This window comes from Cajanus cajan, chromosome 6 (assembly GCF_000230855.2).
Source record: "Cajanus cajan strain Asha chromosome 6, NIPB_CcT2T_4, whole genome shotgun sequence".
Taxonomy (NCBI): domain Eukaryota; kingdom Viridiplantae; phylum Streptophyta; class Magnoliopsida; order Fabales; family Fabaceae; genus Cajanus; species Cajanus cajan.
This window is the reverse complement of record NC_138522.1, coordinates 4944242-4966589: the sequence shown is the minus strand read 5'-3', so window position 1 is coordinate 4966589 and position 22348 is coordinate 4944242. Positions and strand designations below refer to the sequence as shown.

Sequence of the window (22348 nt, the reverse complement as noted above, 5' to 3'; positions counted from 1 at the left end):
AATACTCAGCTACCCAGATGTCCAGAGCACCGAGGTATGCACAAGCCTGGAGAGGCAATACTTAGCTACCCAGATGTCCAGAGCACCGAGGTATGCACAAGCCTGGAGAGGCAATACTCAGCTACCCAGATGTCCAGAGCACCGAGGTATGCACAAGCCTGGAGAGGCAATACTCAGCTACCCAGATGTCCAGAGCACCGAGGTATGCACAAGCCTGGAGAGGCAATACTCAGCTACCCAGATGTCCAGAGCACCGAGGTATGCACAAGAGGCGATACTTAGCTACCCAGATGTCCAGAGCACCGAGGTATGCACAAGCCTGGAGAGGCAATACTCAGCTACCCAGATGTCCAGAGCACCGAGGTATGCACAAGCCTGGAGAGGCAATACTCAGCTACCCAGATGTCCAGAGCACCGAGGTATGCACAAGAGGCGATACTTAGCTACCCAGATGTCCAGAGCACCGAGGTATGCACAAGCCTGGAGAGGCGTTACTCAGCTACCCAGATGTCCAGAGCACCGAGGTATGCAATGAGCCTGGAGAGGCGACGACTAATACTCACCCTGGAGAGGGCAAACTCAACCTGGAGAGGCTACTCAACAATTTTCCCACCTGAAGACACTACAAGTCGGAAGGATGGCTTATTCCCCGGACAATTGGGTCAACTCCTTTACTTATCAAACGGTACACCAAAAGGCCGTTTGACTAAGTAAAGGGGGGGCAGCTGTAGACCCCTAAAATTGTCCGGGTCGGAAATAAGACTCGAAGACTCTCAAAGATCAAAGGAAAGTCAGCCAGAAGGACTCCCAGAAGACCATAAGATGACTATCTGTAGGTTTAGAGGTCTTAGAGTACCTAAAAATAAGGAAGTGGGAGGTTTGGAGCTCAATACGGCCTCCTTGGAGTTCAGTACGGCCGTACTGCACATTTTGTACTACAATACGGCCGTACTGAAACCAATACGGCCGTATTGAAGTTTCTGTATTTCAATACGGCCGTACTGAATTCAATACGGCCGTATTGAAGTACAAAAACTCAATACGGGCCGTATTGAACCCAGGGGCCGTACTGCGCCTCATCCCTATAAATAGGACGTCATTTGGACGTCATTCCACACTTTTCCACACAGTTTTGACTCCCTCCTTGAGTATTCTGGGGTTTTTGAGCAGTGTTCTGCCCTATAAATCTCTCTGGGAGTCGATCCGACGAAGTTCTGGAATTTCGAGCATTTAGCTTGGAGATTCGAACTTAGTCGAAGGGAAATCTTTTGGATTTCCATAGTCAAAAATTATTTTTTAGGAAGGAGCAAGCGAGCTTGTAGAGGGAGGGAGCGCCAAAAAGCCTCCTAAACTTCATTGATATATAAAAAGCACGCTTCAAGAGGTTTCTTCTCTAAAAATCCCTTCTTTTACCGCTTTCTGATTGTTGCATATTTAAATTCGTCATCATGTAGATATTTAATATATAATCGTTTATAATAAATAGGGGTAATTTAGTAATTTTACGCTATTATTTAATAAATAATCCGTCATAGGGAACCCGAAAGGGGCGTTGTGGGGTGCTAACACCTTCCCCGCACGTAACCGACTCCCTTACCCAACTCTGGTTGTAATGGCCAAGGTTGATTTATAAAATCAATTTCCTTATCCCTTTTTCCAATGTTTTGAGTAAAACATTGGTGGCGACTCCAAGAACCCTTCTTTTTACGAAAACCACTAATCCATGGAGGGTCCCGCTTGGGATTAACATGGATTGGTGAATCATTTAATAAAATTGTTAGCTCGACAAGGTCTCAGTTTGAGAATAAGTCGTTCTATCAATCCACCACTTTCAAAACATTAAAAAGAGTCCAACCATCGTCGCGATTGCCAAGGTCCGTTTCGGCGGGTGGCGACACTACCTAAACCATAAACGGTAAACATGCCAACACCAACACTCAAGGGAATTACCAACATTTCAATCTCTCATCAAGGATACCAAAACTCCAATTCTCATATATAACCTCCTTGGATTCAATCGCTACAACAATAGATTCTAGAAACTCCATTAACCGTAAACTCTCGACAAATCAATGTCTCACCCAAATCTAAGGTCCCAATAATTTCTAGTTGATTAGCAAGGCTTCGTCCACTACTACTGGCACATATGCTTGCAATACGAGCGATACCACTCAACCACTACTTCTTACGTAAGCAAGAAGTATCAAAACAAATAAGCAATCATGAAAAGCCTCAACTAAGCTATATCATGTCTTTCAGCCAAATTCTGAGAAAACAATATAAGTGTAAGCACAACACTAACAACACAAGGGAAACATCATCATCATCATCATTATCCTCATCATAAAGCAAAACATATTCCATCATTCATCTACCAAACAAGCATAATAGACTCATAACTCACGGCCGATTGGATCGACCTGCTCTGATACCACTAAATGTGACACCCTTCTACCCCATAATAGATAAGTAACAACAATAAGAATAATTCAATAAATATAACATCCAGAAGGGTCCACATATTTTAATAAAAACTCATAGGTTCACAAGTCTTGAAATAAATAGAAATAATAATAATAATAATAATAATAATAATAAAGTTTTACTCTTAAAAGAAAATTATCAAGGTCTCTAAAGAAAAATGAAAGAAATCCAGAATTTACAAATATAAGGTGAATATAAAACTCTTAAAAATAAGTCTCCTCAAACGACAAATAACAATTCATAACTAAAGCGTCCTAAATTCATGCCCCAATGTCACATCCTATCAGAGCAGAACCCTTTCCCTTTAGAACTCAACACTATGAGTTCCTTCATCTTCACCTAAAAGAAAACCACATAAAAACAGGACGGTGAGAGATAGATAACATCATATATATGAACATAGAGCTACCCAATTCCCACCCCACACCGTGCACCAAAATATCATCATTAACTATAAACAACAAATACATCTCATATAATTACCAAACATCATTTTTTTCAATCATACAAGCTTTCATACACATGCTCACTATATGCTCATACACATCTCCTCTCCTAAGAGTCTCAACTTGGCACTCCGCACAATGGGCGTACCTCGTCAATTCCCTTAGTTGTTGCCAATGCGGGCATACCGTTCTCACACCCTCCCAAGGCCGGTATGTTGCACGGTTAAACACCCAGCGGCCCGTGCAAAGGCAATCCACCCACCGTTAAACCCTCTGTGGCCAGTGAGCTGCGCAGTTAAACACCCAACGGCCCACGCATGGAATGCCTCCCGTCATGGTCCCCCCTGTCTCAACCCCTCTCTGGGCCCAGGGTCCAATGCAATATAGCCACGTCTTGCTTCTCAAGCACCACATGCAACTCATAAGTCTCATGCAACTCATGCATCCCACGTAACTCATAATTAATGCATCTCCATTATATAACATCATCACATGTCAATAACAATCCATGCAATATCATCCTCACATGCTAGGTACCTATCATTAAGTTATCAACATCATAGACCACAAATTTCACATAATTCTTCACACACATCACAATATCTATGACATTCAGTTAATAATTTAACCATAACTCGAGATATACATATCCTTTCTAAGTGATCCCAACTCCATTAGAATCCTAACATCAATATCTACAACTTTCATGAAGAACACAAATCCTAATAAAGTCGTTTAGGTTACCATTCAGGGCTCACAAAAATTGATGTTGTGGTTCGCACACAGATTGGAAGGCTCAAATTGCAACTCACATAACTTGATCAAATATTAATATTTTTACACGATTCTTGTGTCTAAATGGTATCCCCAGATGTCTAGTTTCTAACAAAACAAACGGCACTCGATTTGGATAACTACCCAGAAATATATCTCAAAATTACAAACGTATGTCGGGGTCCCGACGCCCGACGCCCAAAACTGGCGCTGAGCACCCAAATCTCTGCCCAGACTCCCCTCTGTGAAATTAAACCTGCGTTTTACGAGTTTCAACAAGGTTTTTACCAATTTTCACTACTTCTACACCCCGTTGGTTCAGTTTAACTCCATTTATATTCTTCATACGTTCCAAATCAATCCATACACATCTCAAGCCTCAAAAATTGGTTTCCATTGGTTTTACAAAAAAAAAATCTAAACTCTTCTTAACACATAAAATTCAAGTCATCAAATTTAAGGATAAAGAATTAACAAGAAAGCCCCAATGAAATTCAAAGACAATTCGAGAAATAAGTTCTTCCAAATGAATTAAGAATTTAGAACATCGATTGCACAGATAATCGTTCAGAATTTTAAATAGAGTTTCTAGAGGGACTTAGGGATTGCCCTCACTACCCGAACACCCCTATATTCACATATGAAGAAACCCATCTCCCCCGTACCTGGATGAGCAGAAGATGAATGGTCTTGGTGTGATCTAAGATCGTTCCTGAGTACTCTTCCTTAGAGCTCTTTGTTTCTCCTCTTTTTTTCCCTAACCCTTTAGAACGCAAATGAGGCAGATAGGGTTAACACCACCTGACTCCTTTCTTAAAATTAATCCATTGGACTGGGTCAACCCAACCCATTTTCCTTCTCTTCTAACCCACTTCTAATTTTCCTCAAAATAATTAAATAAAATAAATACATGTATATTATAAAATATTTTTTCTCTATAATAATAATATATTTCTGACCCTAAATATAATAATATAATTTCAATAACAAAATATCATATAAAATCAACCTTCTCTTAAAACATATAAATATTTATTTAAAAATGCTAATAAAAATACTTATTTAATACGTACAAAATAATTGTCCAAAATAATAATTATTTAAAACGTACAAAATAATATTCCTCTATAATTATTAAAATAATTATGACCAAATACCATCTAATAATAATAATAATATAATAATAATAACCTTTTTGAAAATTGGGGTGTTACATTGGTAGCTTATTCCTTAAGAACTTCACAGTTAAGCGTGCTTGATATGGGTTAATTTAAGGATGGGTGACCTTTTGGGAAGTTTTCCAGAAAAATGTGCAAGTGACGACAAGGCAAGTTGAAAAGTCTTGTGTTAATTTGTTGGGTTTGTAGGGTTAATCTTTGATCCTAAAAGCATGCGAATATCTCAAAAAGGATTACCCATGGAGAGCTCTGATTGGTGAAGAGTTCAACGAGGAGTTGCGTGAAGTGTCATGGAGTGGAACTGTTGAAAAGTCAGATATGAGAAATGGTTACACTAAATAAGGATGTTATTTAATATAATTTTGAAATAATTTTTTAAAAATATTATCAACAATACCCACGGATCAAATCCGTGGGTAATTACCCACAGACAAAATTCATGGGTAATTCCGTCATAAAGTTACCCACGGATTATAATCCGTCGGTAAATGTTTTAGACGAGCAATTTTTTGACGGATTATTGTCCGTCTGTAATTCGTCAAAAATGAAGTGTTACGCCACGGATTTTAGTCGTTTGTAATTTCAAAATTTCTTGTAGTGGATAAATTTACCATTTTTCACCGCAAGTGAAATTCTTGCTTTACAATCAGTTCTAGTCTCAACTCTATGCTTTCTAACTGTCGCCACCGGCCCAAACGGGCCTCGGCGGTCGCGAAGACGGTCGAGCTCGCTTTTATTTTAGTTTTGAAAATGTATTGGATTATTAGAACGACTTGTTCTCAAACTGAGACCTTGTCGATCTTATCCAATTTATTTATTAAATGTCTCACCAATCCATATTAATCCCAAGCGGGACCCTCCATGGATTAGTGGTTTTCGCAAAAGGAGGGTTCGTGGAGTCGCCACCAATGTTCGTAAGGGAGTCGGTTACGCGTGGGGAAGGTGTTAGCACCCCACAACGCCCCTTTCGGGTTCCCTATGACAGATTATTTCTAAAATAACAGTGTAAAATTACTAAATTACCCCTATTTATTCTAAGCAATTATAAATTAACTATCTACATGATGACAGTTTAAATATGCACACAGAAAGCAGTAAAAGGAAGGACTTTAAGAAGAAACCTTTGAAGCGTGCTTTTATATATTTCGTAAAACTGGGAAGCTTTTTGGCGTTCCCTCACTCTACAAGCCCGCTCGCTCCCTCCTATAAAATTTTGACTATGGAAATCCGGAGGATTTCCCTTCGACTAGGTTCGAATCTCCAAGCTAAGTGCTCGGAATTCCAGAACTTCGTCGGATCGACTCCCAGAGAGATTTCTAGGGCAGAACACTGCTCAAAAACCCCAGAATACTCAAGGAGGGAGTCAAAACTAAGTGTAAAAGTGTCAAATGACGTCCAATTGACGTCATATTTATAGGGAACAGGCCCAATACGGGCTACAGAATCAATACGGCCGTATTGAAATTTTTGAACTTCAATACGGTCGTATTGAAGTTCAATACGGCCGTATTGAAACTCAGAAATTTCAATACGGCCGTATTGAGTTCACTGCGGCTGTATTGAAGCTTCAATACGGCCGTATTGATTTCAGTACGGTCGTATTGAAGTTTCAGAAACTTCAATACGCCGTATTGAGTTCACTGCGGCCATATTGAAGCTTCAATACGGCCGTATTAAGTTTAGTACGGCCGTATTGGGCTTCATTCCCTCCACTTCCTTATTTTAAGCTAATCTAAGACCTCTAGACCTACAGAGAACCCTCCTAGGGCCTTCCAGGAGTCCTTCTGGCTGATCTTCCTTCAGTCTTCGAGAGTCTTCAAGCTTTATTTCCGACCCGGACAATTTTAGGGGTCTACAGCTGCCCCCCCTTTACTTAGTCAAACGGCCTTTTGGTGTACCGATTGACAAGTAAAGGAGTTGACCCAATTGTCCGGGGAATAAGCCATCCTTCCGACTTGTAGTGTCTTCAGGTGGGAAAATTGTTGAGTAGCCTCTCCAGGTTGGTGCATACCTCCGCGCTTCTAGTCACTTTGGTAGCGTGAGCCTTGCCCTCTCCAGGGTGAGTTTGCCCTCTCTAGGGTGAGTATTAGTCGTCGCCTCTCCAGGCTCGTGCGTGAGTCTTGCCCTCTCCAGGGTGAGTTTGCCCTCTCCAGGGTGAGTTTGCCCTCTCCGGGGTGAGTTTGCCCTCTCCGGGGTGAGTATTAGTCGTCGCCTCTCCAGACTTGTGCGTGAGTCTTGCCCTCTCCAGGGTGAGTTTGCCCTCTCCAGGGTGAGTTTGCCCTCTCCGGGGTGAGTATTAGTCGTCGCCTCTCCAGACTTGTGCGTGAGTCTTGCCCTCTCCAGGGTGAGTTTGCCCTCTCCAGGGTGAGTTTGCCCTCTCCGGGGTGAGTATTAGTCGTCGCCTCTCCAGACTTGTGCGTGAGTCTTGCCCTCTCCAGGGTGAGTTTGCCCTCTCCAGGGTTAGTTTGCCCTCTCCAGGGTGAGTATTAGTCGTCGCCTCTCCAGACTTGTGCGTGAGTTTGCCCTCTCCAGGGTGAGTTTGCCCTCTCCGGGGTGAGTATTAGTCGTCGCCTCTCCAGACTTGTGCGTGAGTCTTGCCCTCTCCAGGGTGAGTATTAGTCGTCGCCTCTCCAGACTTGTGCGTGAGTCTTGCCCTCTCCAGGGTGAGTTTGCCCTCTCCAGGGTCTGCCTCCGTGTTCTTGACGACATTGGCAATGTGAGTTTGCCCTCTCCAGGGATTTGAGATGATTTTTGTCTCCACAGTCCACGATGCTGCTTCGACGGTTTGATTTTGGTGCCACTGAGGGCTGGATAATGCAGGGATCCGTCTAGGGGATGTGCAGTCAGTCATAGGTTCCTGTGCCCCAACTTGCATTGCATTGTTGGTACCCATTGAGGAATTTCTGTTTCCTTGGGGTGTAGACACAGATGCTCTTCTTGAATTGAGCGATGCCTTATGTTTGGCTGACGTCCTTTGACGTTGGTGGAGTATCCCGGTTATCTTTATTCGGGTATCTCTTTTGGGTTTTCTGATTTTTGTCGCCTCTGTGTAGGCTGTTATCCGCTGGGGATTCTGTCGTTGATTTTGATTAGCCTCTTCTGTTAGGCGTATCAGCTTGACGTTCAATGATTGGCTAAAAAGCCAAATTCCACTTGGGGAATTGTTATTGATTTTTTTCTTTTTTTTTGGGTTTTCCTTTTTGAAGGAGTGCCTCTTGTGTAGGCGACTGGGGATTTGAAGTTCAGTGTTCGGCTGAGTGCCGGATTCCTCTTGGGGAATGGTTATTGATCTTTTTTATTTTTCCTCTTTTTGAAGGAGTGCCTCTTGAGTAGGCGATTGGGGAATGAGGGATCTTATGTATCCCAGAGTATTATTTAGGAAGCCTCTGCAGGCTTAGCCTCACTCAACACTTGAGCTGGAGAGCTATCTTCACTGAGGAAGTTTAAGTCCTTTGACTTGGATATTCTGCTTGGGAGATCGTACTTCCATTGGGGATTTTGACGATTTTGCTTTGATAGCTCTCGCTGGGGATTTGTTCCGTGAGCTTGAGTTGAGATTTCTCTGGGGAGTATTATTTCTGCGAGCCTCTCCAGGCTCTTTTATTCTGTACAGTTGGGGAGTATTATTTCTGCAAGCCTCTCCAGGCTTTAGTTATTCTGAGGAAGTATTATTTCTGCAAGCCTCTCCAGGCTCAATTATTCTGAAAGAGTATTATTTCAGCAAGCCTCTCCAGGCTCAGTTATTTTGAGAGTATTATTTCGGCGAGCCTCTCCAGGCTCAGTTATTCTGAAAGATGTGAAATCTTTGTCTTTTTTTTTTTTTTTTTTGTCGACTTTTGACTTTTTCTGTATGTTTGCCTTTTTTGTCATTTTTTGGCTTTTTCTGTATTTTTGCCTTTTTTGTCATTTTTTGGCTTTTTCTGTATTTTTGCCTTTTTTGTCATTTTTTGGCTTTTTCTGTACAGAAATGTCTCAGTTATTATGAGAGAGTATTATTTAGGAAGCCTCTCCAGGCTCAATTATTCTGAGAGTATTATTTCGGCGAGCCTCTCCAGGCTCAATTATTCTGTATGAGTATTGTTTCGGCAAGCCTCTCCAGGCTCAGTTATTTTGAGAGTATTCTTTCGGCAAGCCTCTCCAGGCTCAGTTATTCTGTATGACGCTGTTGATTTTCTGAATCTTTGCATTTTGTTTGCTGCTGTCATACACAAGCAATTTTCTATTTTTCTATTTTATGCGGTTGCCTCATGATAAGGTCTTTGAATGTGCAACTAATGTGTGTGTGATGCACAAATGCAATACAATTTTTTTTATTTTTGTTCATTTATTTAGAAAAGTGAGTGGCTCTCCCTATCCTCTTCTTCTTGGAGGACTTTCTGTCATTGACGCGAGGGAGTATTTTTGTGAGCCTTTATGCAGGAGATTATGGATTTTATAGGAACCCCTCCAATTTTCTTTATTTGACCGATTATTAAAAGAGTTTCGTACAATTTTTGAAACATCAATTTAGAGGCATAATCACATGGTCAAGAGAGAAAAGAAACAAATGGATATTTTATTTGATATTCACAAGTGTTTTTTTTACAGAAAGATATACAGAAGGAAATTTCTGAAGAATGGCTGGCCAGGGTAGGCTATATACATTGGGCTTAACAATTATATCTGTAATTGTTGCTCTTTACGTTCCCCTAATTGCTTCGGCCTGAGCCAGGAGTGTAGATGCTGCAAGACGCTTGCTTCTAGAAGATAATCACTTGAACCGCCTTTCGGTTTTCGATTCAAGCGATCGTTGCTTGCTTTGCTTTTACATCTTATTCTTTTGCCCCTAACTTTTGCCTAGGACGTATCCTAGCGGGGATAATTTTGCCTTTGTTTTGCCTAGTACCCTTGTACTGGCGGGCTTTTTATTTTGCCCTAACTTTTGCCTAGGACGCCCTTTTGGGTTTTCATCCTAGCGGGCCTATGCAAGCAACGTCTTCAAGCATAGTACTTCTTTACCACGTCAGCGTTGATTGGGTATTGAAGTTCTTCTCCATCCATGTCTGTGAGGATTAATGCTCCTTTTGAGAAAGCTCGCTTTACCACGTACGGTCCTTCGTGATTTGGGGCCCACTTTCCGATTTTGTCCTTTTGAGCTGATAGCAATTTCTTTATTACCAACTCTCCCTCATGGTAGACTTGAGGGTGGACTTTTTTTGTCAAAAGCCTTTTTGATCTTCCTCTGATAGGCTTGACCATGGCATATGGCGTTCAGCCGTTTCTTTTTGATAAGGTTCAACTGGTCGTATCGGCTTTGAACCCATTCTGCCTTGGAAAGTTTTGTTTTCACGATTACCCTTAGAGAAGGTATCTCGACTTCGACGAGTAAAAACTGCCTCCATCTCATAGATGAGGGAGAATGGAGTAGCTCCTGCAGACGTGCGTACTGAAGTCCTATAGCCATGAAGAGCGAAGGGTAACATCTCATGCCAGTCTTTAAATGAGACAACCATCTTTTGCACTATTTTCTTGATGCTCTTATTGGTTGCCTCGACTGCCCCGTTCATCTTTGGCCGATATGGGGAAGAGTTGTGTTGGATCTTTGAATTCTTGGCACAGTTCTTCCACCATTTGGTTGTTCAGATTAGATCCATTATCAGTGATGATTTATTTCTCCATGCTTCCACTAGATTATTCCAAAATCTTTTGGGACAAGAGAGAAAAGAAGGAAAGGATATATTTTCAAAAGTTTGTGTTTTAGAGGGGATTATTTTATTTTTGAAAAATGGATTTTGTAAGAATGTTTGGCCAAGGTGGGCTTATGTGTTTAGGCTTGTTTGATTAAACACTTATGAAGTTAAGAAAATCTTTGTTTATTGACGTTGTGATTTTGACAACTTGGATAGCTTCTCTTGAACCTTTCTTTTTGAATTCGGTTCATGGTACCATCATGGATTTCTCTTGTTTTTTGATTGTCCTTATTTTTGCCTAAAACACCCTTTTGTGGCGTTTTAGCGGACTTTTGTTTTTGTTTATTTTTGCAACCCTAACTTTTGCCTAGGTCACCCTTCCATGGGATTCCTAGCGGGTCTTTTGCTCTTATTTTTGTGCAGCCCCCTTTTTTGGGTTTCCTGCCGAGCTTTTTTATTTTAAAGGATTTTTATCCTGAATGGATTTCTTTTTATCCATGACGGCACTTATTGAGGCCAAGGAAAGGTGCTCCAAGTTGTCGTGCACACTTCCACACAAAATGATGTGGGTTTATTATTATTAAGATGATTTTAACCTCATTCATGTTTATTCAAACAGGGTTAAAAATGATGCGGTTTAGAATTTTATTATAAGCAAGAAAAGAAGCAATGAAGAATGATTTTATTATAATCATAGTGGAAACATGTGTCCTTATTTCATCACCGATATGGGTCCCAACATTGACCTCTTTTATTTCTCGGCCCTACCCCAAATTCACGGTCTCCAATTTCTTTTGACACGGTTGGAGTAGACGAGCTTCTTGATCTAGCAGTCTTTGCAGATCCGGAGAGATGGTCTCCTCATTACTGTCCAACTCAACCCATTCATCCTCAACTTTTGGATCCCGGTCAGAGCGAACAATTACAGACATAATTATTTTATTGGTTCTGTTTAGGTTTAGAGTTTATTAATATTAATGAGAGAGAGAGAATAGAACAAAATGAGAGAATAATGTGTGAAATATGCCTCTTTATTGATATATGTATGTAGAACTGTACAAAACCCTTATTTACGTGAAAAGGTCCTCATGATCTCGGGTACTGATCATGAGTCCCTAAAAGAAAAAAGTGGAGGGGCCCTATCATGGCTTGCCATTCTCTACTCCTGCTTTGGTAGAGGATTCTCGCTCACGTCGGGTGCTGTCGAATCGAAAGTGACCCACCCAGCATCGATAAGGTCTTGGACCTTATTTTTGAGAGCTCTACATTTCTCAGTTGAATGCCCCGATGCCCCCGAATGGTATAGACATTTGTCTTGCGGTTTGTACCAATAGGGATGAGGTGGATCAATCTTCTTTAGTGGAACGTAAGCTAGAAGACGTGCTTCCACTAGCTTCGGTAGGAGGTCGCTATATGTGGTCGGAAGTTTATCAAACTTCTTCACAGGGTTATATTGCGACTTTCCTGACTTCGAAGTGGAAGAAGATGAAGAAATATTTACGGCATTGACTCCTCCCTCCTTCTTCTTCCCGTAGGTCTTCTTGGCTTCAAATGATTGGGAAAGCCCAGCTAGCTTCCCACTTTTCAGCCCTTGTTCCACTCTTTCGCCAATGGTGATGATGTCCGAGAAGAGTGTTGTCGTGTTCCCTATCATCTTGTCATAATAGGGACCGGTCAACGAGTTTATGAACAAGGACACCGTCTCCTTATCCGACAGCGGGGGCTCTATTTGTGCCGCCAACTCCCTCCATCGTTGGGCGTACGCCTTGAAAGATTCATCATTATTCTTGCTCAAGGCTTGAAGATCGGACCTATCGGGTGTTAGGTCGATGTTATACTTATAGCGCTTGAGAAAGGCGTCGGCCAACTGCCTCCACGTGCACACTTGATTTCCATCCAGCTGCATATACCAATTGAGTGCAGTTTCAGCCAAGCTCTCTTGAAAGCAATGAATTAAGAGCTTTTCATTGGTAGCATATGCAGCCATTTTTCGGCAATACATGGTGAGATGACTTTTGGGGCAAGTCGATCCCACGTATTTCGGGAAATCTGGCACTTTAAATTTAGGAGGGAATTGAATGTCCCTCACCAAGCACATATCGGCGGCATCTTTGACATCAAAATCATGCCCCTCCATAGCCCTTAGCCGATCCTCTAGGGCGTGGAATTGTTCTTTTGAAACTTCGGGCTCTTTAATCATGATTCCAGCCCCAATAGGTATGGCATGTGGAGGATCTTCTTCATGCTCCTCCTCCTCATGATGATGGGACTCATGGTCACCGTGGTGTGATCCATGTATATTGTGATGACGCATGAGTTCCATCATTTGCGCCATTTGTTCTTTGAGCTGTGAGAGTTCGGCTGTAAGCTACTTGTTTTGGTCCTCCAGCGCTTCCATTTTCTTGATTTTCTTTGCGCGTGTGAGGACAGAGAGATGACCAGCCACTTTCTAAAATGAATGTTTATTCTAATTAGCTTATTTATGATATGAATACACTCTTGATGTGAGCTTGATAATCTTTCATCTTTGAGGCGCTGCCTTTTTAAGATGAAAGTTTATCACCCTCCCTAGGCTATTATCTCTCCACAACGGAGAATCTCAATAGTCACGGGTCTCTTTCACTCACATCGAGAGGGTATTAGTGAACCTATAAATGATGATGAGGATGCATGAGGTATTATTGATAATGATGCCTATGCTCCTTACTTTTATTATATTTTCACACATTGGTTTTTCCTCTCATGTCATGACATTTTCATGCATGGGGATTATTTTTTAGACCTTATCACGAGGTTATTTATTAATGCACAAACAATTGCACATAAGCATTTACACAAACAATTCACTCATCCACGAACAGTCACGAGCGAATCACGAGGTAGGGGTCTCCTGCAGAAAAGTGCATATTCAAGGAGGATCTAACTGTTCTCACTTGGTCAAAGGCCCCCAAGGTGCCCCCATTATAGGGACCCAATTCCTCTCGTCGTAGGTCGATGGAAAGCTCCAAGGCACCGTCGGACTCAAGTTCATGGTTATCACCTTGAGTGATGTTTTCCGACAACGGTCTACGGGCACCTATAGACCCATTCGACAACCGGCCGTACTAACATCCACTCCCTATGGTTAATCACTCATGCCCCCGGGTATAGAGGGAACTGTTGTGTGCAAAGGTTTGTGTGCAGTTTTTATTTCAAACAATTGCGTAAATTTAAAAATACAACAGTTATTAAAGCCAAATAGATAAACATGTTATCATACAAGTGAGGGGTAATAAAGTAATTTTTAACTATTATTTGTTAAACATAATCTGTCACTAAATGGGACTGACTCTCGAGGCTTCCCCAGCGGAGTCGCCATCTGTCGCCACCGGCCCAAACGGGCCTCGGCGGTCGCGAAGACGGTCGAGCTCGCTTTTATTTTAGTTTTGAAAATGTATTGGATTATTAGAACGACTTATTCTCAAACTGAGACCTTGTCGATCTTATCCAATTTATTTATTAAATGTCTCACCAATCCATATTAATCCCAAGCGGGACCCTCCATGGATTAGTGGTTTTCGCAAAAGGAGGGTTCGTGGAGTCGCCACCAATGTTTTACTCAAAACATTGGAAAAAGGGATAAGGCAATTGATTTTATAAATCAACTTTGGCCATTACAACCAGAGTTGGGTAAGGGAGTCGGTTACGCGTGGGGAAGGTGTTAGCACCCCACAACGCCCCTTTCGGGTTCCCTATGACAGATTATTTCTAAAATAACAGTGTAAAATTACTAAATTACCCCTATTTATTCTAAGCAATTATAAATTAACTATCTACATGATGACAGTTTAAATATGCACACAGAAAGCAGTAAAAGGAAGGACTTTAAGAAGAAACCTTTGAAGCGTGCTTTTATATATTTCGTAAAACTGGGAAGCTTTTTGGCGTTCCCTCACTCTACAAGCCCGCTCGCTCCCTCCTATAAAATTTTGACTATGGAAATCCGGAGGATTTCCCTTCGACTAGGTTCGAATCTCCAAGCTAAGTGCTCGGAATTCCAGAACTTCGTCGGATCGACTCCCAGAGAGATTTCTAGGGCAGAACACTGCTCAAAAACCCCAGAATACTCAAGGAGGGAGTCAAAACTAAGTGTAAAAGTGTCAAATGACGTCCAATTGACGTCATATTTATAGGGAACAGGCCCAATACGGGCTACAGAATCAATACGGCCGTATTGAAATTTTTGAACTTTAATACGGTCGTATTGAAGTTCAATACGGCCGTATTGAAACTCAGAAATTTCAATACGGCCGTATTGAGTTCACTGCGGCTGTATTGAAGCTTCAATACGGCCGTATTGATTTCAGTACGGCCGTATTGAAGTTTCAGAAACTTCAATACGCCGTATTGAGTTCACTGCGGCCATATTGAAGCTTCAATACGGTCGTATTAAGTTTAGTACGGCCGTATTGGGCTTCATTCCCTCCACTTCCTTATTTTAAGCTATTCTAAGACCTCTAGACCTACAGAGAACCCTCCTAGGGCCTTCCAGGAGTCCTTCTGGCTGATCTTCCTTCAGTCTTCGAGAGTCTTCAAGCTTTATTTCCGACCCGGACAATTTTAGGGGTCTACACTAACCAAAACATCCCTTTTGTCTATCAATCGTAGCCTTTCCTTACAACAAACAAATCAACATGAGGTAGCAGTACCATCTTTTTTTTTTTTAAATTCACATATTGTTTCCTAACTCCAAAACCAACATGTGCACCATAAGCAAGCCAAAATTGCCAAGCTACCTCTAAATGATCAAATTCCATATCTACTCTTGGTTTCCAATCAACATTTAAAGATTCCATAATACTTCCCATCAGAAGAATGAAAAATAAGAATAAGAAGTAAAAAAAATATGATAACTTTAATTTTATATTTGTACATTCAAACACCTCAATTTCATTATCATATAACTATAAACTAAAGAGACATAAACGAAACAAATTTAATTTAAGGGTTTCAAATATAAGTTACCAGGATGCTATGTAAGGTCTTTTGGAACATGAAATATTTTTTAGAATATACCTTTACCGTCACTACAAAAAATATGCAATTTAGGGACCACCAAAATCGGTTGCTAAATTGCTAAAACCGGTCGTTATTTACCTTAGCGACAAAATTAGCGACTGAATTTAATCAATCACTAAAATCCTGGTCACTAAGTTGTTTAGCGACAGGAAAAATTTTCGGTATCTATTTAGCGACTGAAAATTTCGGTCGCAAAATGGTTGCAATGATTTTGGTCGCTGAAGTGTATGGGACCAAATTAGTGACCGAATAAATTGGTCACTAAATCAGTCATTAAATATTTATTTTTTATTTTATTAAATTTTATAGACGTCGCAAATTTGGTCGCTACAAACCACTCATATATGGCCTCTTAAGGATTTTATTTCACAATACTTAAACTTTTTAGCACGTTTTGTCCTTAATTACACAATTTCTAGAAACTTCCCAGAAGGTCACCCAACCATATATTACTCCAAGTCAAACACACTTAACTGTAAAGTTCTGATGAGATAAGCTACCGAAAAGCAGATGCATGTTGTTAGTATAAGTAGTACAAATTTATTCATTTAAGTCATCCTCAACTATCCAATCTCATACTTATACTATCTTTGGATCCTTATCATTTTGGTGTATCTGGACTGTTATAAATATATAATAGTATATATAATAATTATATTACTAATAATAATTATTATATTATATTTAATTAATCTTTATTTATATATATACTTACTTTTATAATTAACAATCTACTTATTTGTATTTAAAATTAATTTTATGATAAAATTTAAATTATTTATTATAAATTGAATTAAAAGTTTAAGTAATAATTTATATATTTTAAAATGATAACTTTTACTAAGTATTACACCGCTCAATAACTTTATATTAAATGTGAATTTTGTAAATCTAACCGTTAGATTGAAAGTTCATATCACTTTATATGTTTATATCAAGTAATCAAAGTGCTCATATTTTATTTGGAATGTATATATTACGTCAATTTTGTTTTACAAGAATGAAGTATCAAATCATTTTGAATTCATATAAAATTTTGCATATATGATCAAAGAGTAAAAAACTTTCAATCTAATGATTGAATTTATAAAATTCACATTTAATATAAAGTTATTGAGCAATGTAATCACTAGTACAAAAGAGGTGTACTACGTCGGATATTTTAGGCTTTTTACGTCAGAAAACGTACTGACGTAGAAGCGGGAGACGTAAATTTTACGTCGGACCTGCAAACCCGATGTAAATTTATGTCGGACATTACGAAATCCAACGTAAAAAAGTAGTAAAAAAACAAAAAAAACATAAGAACGCAGGCAGAACGACCCGTTCTGCAATCAGAACGGCTCGTTCTGCTTGGAGAACGACCCATTCTCCAAGCAGAACGACCCGTTCTCCAAGCAGAACAGGCCGTTCTGCTTGCAGAACAGGCCGTTCTGCTTGTAGAACTAGCCATTATGCTTCATAGAACAACAAAAAAAAAAGTCCACTACCTATACAAATAGAACAACCAAAAAATCCAATAAAACAGATAGCCAGAGTAGCAATGCTAAGTAGAAAAGTGTTAACGAAACCTTATTTCATACCTGAGGAGCAGCAACAATGTGCAAATGAGTAACAAAGAGTTCATCCCTCTGCAAAAAACAAAAAAATGATTTAGTAACAAAGGAGAGGGAGAGGGTTTACAGAGAAAAAAACGAAAAGTAATGAAAAGTGAATGCGCGCGGTGTGCCTCGCGCTCTCTTATTCAAATTTGCGTCTATTTTACGTCGGACCTGGTAGGGTCCGACGTAGATTGGACTTTTTACGTCAGACCCTACCAGGTGCGATGTAAAAAAAGTTCGCAAAAATTACAAAAATGCCATCGCATTTTTTTTACGTCGGATTTTCGTATTTCTGACGTAAAAGGGGTGACGTAATATGCTTATTTTCTACTAGTGAATACTTAGTAAAAGTTACACCGATGTTATTATAACTCTTCTCTTTTAAAATATTATTTTTATAAATCAAATTTTAACATTTTAAATAAATTATTAATTAACAATATATTTATTCATCTTAAATCTAAGATATAAAATTCAAAAAATGTATTTATCCTTGTTTTATTTTCTTATTATCAACCATTAATAAAATACTAATTTAAAATCTTATCTAGTTATATCATAATATTTTCATATCAAGTTTAAAACCATATATTAGTTATACAAAATTATCAAAATCATATAGTAAATTATTAATAAGATTCTAGTTAAATAATTTAAAATATTTAAAATAATCAATTTTATCACACAACAATAAAGAAATACTAATAGCTAAGAAAATACATTTGTACTTGTAACGACACACATGGCACAACATACTAGAAAACCGCACAGAAAAGAACAATTGTATACATATAGAGTCTAGAATATACATATACATGGTTAAATCTGAACAGAGTTAAAGTGTACTAAAATTTCAATCCAATGCTACTATCCCAAGTAGCTCAACAACAAAACAGTCACAAAAGAAAATCAGCTCCACTGGTCCGCTGAAGACTCACCACTAGTCCCTCACCTATCCATGCTCTGCTCTCATACACAGTATGATCATTGCAGTCCAAACATCATGGAAACAACAAAGGGTAAGCTAGTGTAATTTAAAAATCAACATGCAGATATATGGCAATATGATAAACAACAGCTACAGTTATCAGCACACCTATATAGCTTATACCACTCAACAATATCAGCACCGCAGTGCGACAATATCAGCGCTGCTTCGCAGCAATAACAGCACCACTCAAGTGGCTATAACAGCACCGCAAAGCAGCAACAACAGCACCGACTTAGCGGCTATAATATCACACAACTCAGCACAACACAACACAGCACAGCACAGCACAGCATAACAATTCAACACACTTATTTTTCACAATTCAGCCCAACCCTCTATAGTTCCACTATACTATAAAATTTTACATTTTAATTCATTGATTCCAGCTCAACAATATACCTCTAATACAGCCTCACATTATTTTCTCAACACTATCACCTAGTCATCACAGCATATTCATCAAATACAACTTAGTTCAGCATATAACAACATTGATTAACAATCTCAGCACAATTCAACAGCCAACATCATATATTTCAATATCTCCTTTCGCGCCCGGCGTACTCGAGGTCGCGCCCAGCGTAGCTCCACCTGAGAGCACCAGGGGCCATCGCGCCCAGCGCAAGAGTACTCGTGCCCGGCGAGACTCAACCCGAGAGTCCAAGGTTCTCATGCGCCTGGCGCAATTCTAGTTGCGCCCAGCGCCTGCCAGGGAGAGACTCTAAGGAGTCTCGTGCGCTCAGCGTGGCCTAACCCGCGCCCAGCATGGGGAAGATAGAGACCTACCAAGGTCTCACGCCCGGCGCAATTCGAATTGCGCCCAGTGCCTCTTGGAAGAGACTCCCAAGGAGCCTCCGCGCCCAGCGAGTCCAGACGTGCGCCTAGCGCGGCATCTGAGTACCCAAAAACATGTTACCATTGATATCGCGCCCGGCACAGCCCAAGTCACGCCCGGCGCGGGCCAACCAGAGACTCCCATTTGTAAGCTCGCCCGGTGCACACAACTTTGCGCCCGGCGGGCTTGCCTAAACAGAGTCTCCTGGTAGTCGCGCGCCCGGCGCGAAGAACAGCGCCAACGCGAACTCATCAGTAACTCTCCCCAAGTTCGAAAAATTTCCAAAACCTACAAAACTTAACAGAAAATCCACATGCAAACGGTTCAAAGTATCACATTTTCATCAAGGAATTCGAAAGTACCAGCTTTATGTGCATGCAACAACAAATCAAAGAAAATCCCAAATTTTTTTTTACTCATAACCCCAAAAACCCAAAACCCCAATTTCAGCAACTCAGCCATAAACAATCTAACACCAGCAGCCAAATGAGTTTCTAAACTCCCTTTTTCCAGCCAAAAACACAGCAAAGATGACTAACTTCCCTTACCTCAAGACAAGAAATCCTTGCTCCCGGAAAAGGAGAAACGTGAAGAATATGAAGTGAATTTGAACGGGAAGGAGGAGGAAAGAATGGTCCGCAGCCACAGCAAATCAACCCTTCAAGGATCAGCACCTTGAGACAGCAAGGAGAAATCAAGTAAGGAGACAAGGAGAGTGAAAGAGTGGGAATGAGAGTGAGTGAGAGAGGGTGTGTCGGGGGGAGAAAAATGAAAAAGGAAAGTAGGGTCTCACAGTACTCTTCCTATTAGAAAGAGAGGATGTTATAATTTTTTTTCCTTAAGATATCGCATCTCTTCTATCAATAAAATTTAAATATAAAAATTTATTTAAAAATAAAGTTATCTTAAGTTAGAAATATATATTATAAATTAATATGGATCAAAATAAATAAGAAATTTTAAAAAAATCATATACTCTAATTAAAAAAATGCCAAAAAATTCAATCGTAAAAAAAAATTGCTAAATATTTTTTCACATAAATAACTATTCATATTAATTATGTAGGAGTGCATATAAATACTTTTTTATTATAAATTAATGTCTTGGTCTTACCAAAAAGGAAAATGGGATTGACACTCAACAACAATATTATCATTACTTTTAAGCAATTTATAATTTTTTTTAAGTTTTATTTAGCGACCTAAAAGAATTTCGTCGCTAATTTTAACTAATATTTAGCGATCGAATTCAATTCTGTCGCTAATTTTAACTAATCTTTAGCGACTGAATTAAATTTTGTCGTTAATTTTAACTAATATTTAGCGACTGAATTCAATTTCGTCGCTATTTTTAACAAATATTTAGCGACCAAATAAAATTTTGTCGCTAATTTTAACTAATATTTAGCGACCAAATTCAATTTCATCGATAAAAAAATCAAAATTTCTTATTTAGCGATTGAATTCAATTCTGTCGCTAATTTTAATTAATATTTAGCGACCGAATTCAATTTCGTTGCTAAAAAATAAAAATTTCTTATTTAGCGACCGAGTTCAATTCCGTCTGTAAATTTAACTAATATTTAATGACCGAATTCAATTTTGTCGCTAATTTTAACTAAAATTTAGCAACTGAATTAAATTCCATCACTAAAACAAATCAAAATTTCATATTTAAATTTGGTCGCAACGTTGTTTACAATTTCGTAGCTGGCGACCGAAATAGCGACCAATTTTTTAGCGACGGTTTATTTTGGTTGCTAAATTAGTCACTAAATAGCAACGGATAAATTTTGGTCCCTAATTTTGGTTGCTATTTTGCAATTTTCTAGTAGTGTGTGCTACACAGTGTCGTATGAAATGAGCTCTTTTGAAGGGTGTTTTGCAGTAGTGTGACACCCTCTACCCCAACATATATATATATATAATAATAAAAAGAAATATCTTATTGGATAAAAAAAATATTTAAAATTGAAACGACAGTTCCAATAATCATGTGAGTAGAGAATTCACATTCATGTACTTAATCCAAATAGCAAATAAAATGACAAAGAATAAAAATTGAATTTTCCAAAATATATACTTTAATAAAACATAAACAACATCATATTCTAATTCTATTTATGTTCCGATGTCACATGTCCTATCAGAGCAAAATCCCACATAGAAGCCTAAGCTCCATCGTCCACATCCTCAACCTCATGCTGCTGATAGTCTCCTATATATCAAACAAGAGAAACAACACAAAAGAAGGGAGTGAGAAACATCTCACTCTGGCTCATGGTGTAGGAACACACACCGGATAGTCAAACACAAACAATACAATTACCTCATAGATCAATCAACAGCAATAGCTTATCCAATCATCCAAGTCATACAAATAGTAATTTATCATCATTTAATAATAAGAATGCACATGCAAGGACACGGACTACATATTATCATGCATGTGGCACCAGTAAAACATCACATGGCATATTGTCGCTAGCAATACACGAAGAGTAGTCTAGGAGTACATGTCGGGTCACACCCTCTGCGCACTCTCACTAGAAGGACATACTACCAGAGTCTCGTCGGGATAGCTAAGCCGCGCAAGATACACCCCATGCACACAATGGGCAAGATTGGGACTTTCAAACCGAGCTATCCCCAAGGACTAATCCCCAAAGCTTTTACACTAGGGGGCCTTCTCTGGCAAAAACATTTATGCATATGATGCATGTCAATCAAGACTCCATGCTTTTCTCATATCACATTTTCATGTCTCATTCCCCTATCACATTATCATGTCTCAACACATCTCATCATCACATCTCCTCATTACATTTCATCATCACATTTCATCATCACATTCGCATTATTACATCATATTCACAATTTTCACAGAGCACTTTTATTCATATCAGAACTCATCTATTTGCGAAAGTAAACATATATTCATACATCTCATACAACAAGGAATACAACAGAACAATCAGAAGGTAAAACAGAAAATATTAGAAATATGTATGTTTCTCATAGGGTTCCCACGAGAACCTACAGAACACTCTAATTCATATCAAAACTTGTTTATTTTCAAAATTAAACACATATTCACACATCTCTTTTAATAGGGAATATAACGAAATAGACAAAAGGCAAAACAGAAATATTCCTATTTTGCCTGCTGCTCATAGGGTTCTCTCAAGAACCCATAAAGCATTCCAATTTATGCAATAAACATTTAAAATAAGATAATTCACGTATATAATTATTATCACAATTAATTTTACTCATACAAGCATCAATGCACTCCCTTAGGGTTTCCCGTAG

General features: G+C 39.3%; 1 pseudogene; it reads right to left on the bottom strand.

Annotated features, from left to right (window-relative positions):
- The window catches only part of LOC145958914 (protein FAR1-RELATED SEQUENCE 5-like), a 38062-nt pseudogene extending 22377 nt beyond the window's left edge, over nucleotides 1-15685 (bottom strand).
- Between the last annotated feature and the right edge of the window lie 6663 nt (nucleotides 15686-22348).